Genomic DNA, 2,671 nt, shown 5'->3' on the forward strand with positions numbered 1-2,671 from the left:
CCATTCCACCGTTTGAGGGACATCTGGGTTCTTTCCAGCTTCTGGCTATTATAAATAGTTCTTCTATGAGCATAGTGGAGCATGTGTCCTTATTACATGCTGGGGAATCCTCTGGTTATATGCCCAGGAGTGGTATAGTGGGGTCCTCCGGAAGTATCATTCCCAGTTTTCTGAGGAACCGCCTCAGGGCTACAGAGCTAAACTAAGTATTTTCACCTGAGGAATATTGAATGGCTGAGAAGCACCTAAAGAAATGTTCAACATCCTTAGTCATCAGCGAAATGCAAATCAAAACAACCCTGAGATTTCACCTCACACCAGTCAGAATGGCTAAGATCAAAAAGTCAGGAGAAAGCAGGTGCTGGCGAGGGTATGGAGATAGAGGAACACTCCTCCACTGCAGGTGGGATTCCAAGTTGGTACAACCACTCTGGAAGTCAGTCTGGCAGTTCCTAATTCAACTTTTTATGCTTATATTTTACATTGAGATGCATTTCTGTCTCCTACAAATGGCAAAGATGCTTAAAAACCGAAATCACTTTTATAGAGAGCATGGTGTTCTAATGTGCCCCCAATTGGTGTCCCCAGTATGCCTAGTCACCATTTTCTTCCTTGTTTCTCATGATGTGCATTCAAAACAAATAAATAGAAAAACAACAGCAAAAGCAAACAAACAAAACCTTATTTCATGATGGGGCCACAAAGACAGGCAGTGCGCGCTGACAGACGCCAGCCCTGGAGACGAACCCCATTCAGTCACTGGGTCCTGCCTGGTACAAGGAGAACACCTGCTCCCGGAAGTCACCCTCTAGCCGCCAACTTGCTTCCCCATCTCTTGCACACACACACACACAAACACACACACACACACACACACACACACACATACACACATACACACTCAAAGCCAACAACCAGAAAAATTTGTTTTCTGCTGGGAACGGTAACACAGACCTGCAAACCAGCATTCAGGAGCTTGAGACAGGAGAACATAGAGTCTGAGTCCATTCTGGGCTGCATAGTAAGAACTTATCAAAACAAATAAAAAACAAGACCAAATAGAATACCTGCAGTGTGCATTATAATAATTAGTTTCAGACTGTAGGTGGCGGCGCACACCTTTAATCCCAGCACTTAGGAGGCAGAGGCAGGTGGATTTCTGAGTTTGAGGCCAGCCTGGTCTACAGAGTGACTTCCAGGACAGCCAGGACTACACATAGAAACTCTGCCTCAAAAAAAAAAAAATTAGTAAGTAGAAATATTGCTTTTTTTCCTTGTAATTTATCTTATGTGAAAAAATCTTATAAAACTGCAGAAGTTGAGGGAGCAGAGTGGGACTCTGGACAGTTTACTGTTTTTCTTTCAAAATGAAATAAAAAAAGAATGTAGCATTTTAACCACAAAATATAATATTTTAACAAGATAGATGTTATTGTTTGTGTCAATATTAATTGCCAGTTATGACAATGGCAATAGGATTTATTTAAAAACAAAAAAACCAAACCGAACAAACAAACAAACAAAAACAAAAACAAAAACTCATCACAAAGCACGTCTATGTCCCATTCCCAGTTTTCTGAGAAACCGCCTCAGGGGTACAGAGCTAAAGAAAGAATTTTCACCTGAGGAATATCGAATGGCTGAGAAGCACCTAAAGAAATGTTCAACATCCTTAGTCATCAGGGAAATGCAAATCAAAACAACCCTGAGATTTCACCAAAAGTCAGGAGAAAACAGGTGCTGGCGAGGATGTGGAGAAAGAGGAACACTCCTCCACTGCAGGTGGGATTGCAAGTTGGTACAACCACTCTGGAAGTCAGTCTGGGGGTTTAATTCAACTTTTTATGCTTATATTTTACATTGAGATATATTTCTGTCTCCTACAAATGGCAAGGATCTCCAAGAGGTGGCGGCAGTGAGCTACTAGGATGACCAGTCAGTTTTCATAGGCAGTCTGGTCATTTTATCTTCATTCCCAGAATCAGCTTGCTACACTTTCCGGTAGACAGGATGCTCACTGAAGCTGCCTGCAGTAAGGACTTCTGCTCCCCTAATTTTGCTCTAACTGTGCTACAGTGCTCAGAGAGGATCCAGTCAATTTACCCAGAGGGGATCTTTAGTTTCCCAAGATTGACAATTGGATTCATTTCAATCAACTGAACCCACAGCCTGTAATGTATGAACAGGCAGATGCAGGTGCAGACTGCCCCATTATCTCTGCCTCTTCTGGCTGCTGTGACTTAGATGATAGCAGTTTCTTGGGGATAGGAAGGCAGGATTTATTTATCTTATGTATATGAGTACACTGTTGCTGTCTTCAGACACACCAGAAGAGGAGGGCATCAGATCCCATTACAGATGGTTGTGAGCCACCATGTGGTTACTGGGATTTGAACTTAGGACCTCTGGAAGAGCAGTCAGTACTCTTAACTGGTGAGCAGTCTCTCTGGCCCACCTTCTTATACACAAAGTCCTCGGTTCTTGTCCATCTGATTAGGAGGGCAAGTTTCCTGAAGGGCCCTGGGCCTTGTTTCAGGGTTCTCTCTGAATCATTGGTGGAATTGCAGTAAATGTTAAAGCAAACAAACAAAAATCCCCTGTAAATGCTGGACTGCCTGAGCCTAGCGTTTATACCTGAGGCGCCTGTGGACCCTGAGTGTTCTACCTCTAT

This window comes from Apodemus sylvaticus, chromosome 23 (genome assembly GCF_947179515.1).
Source record: "Apodemus sylvaticus chromosome 23, mApoSyl1.1, whole genome shotgun sequence".
NCBI lineage: Eukaryota > Metazoa > Chordata > Mammalia > Rodentia > Muridae > Apodemus > Apodemus sylvaticus.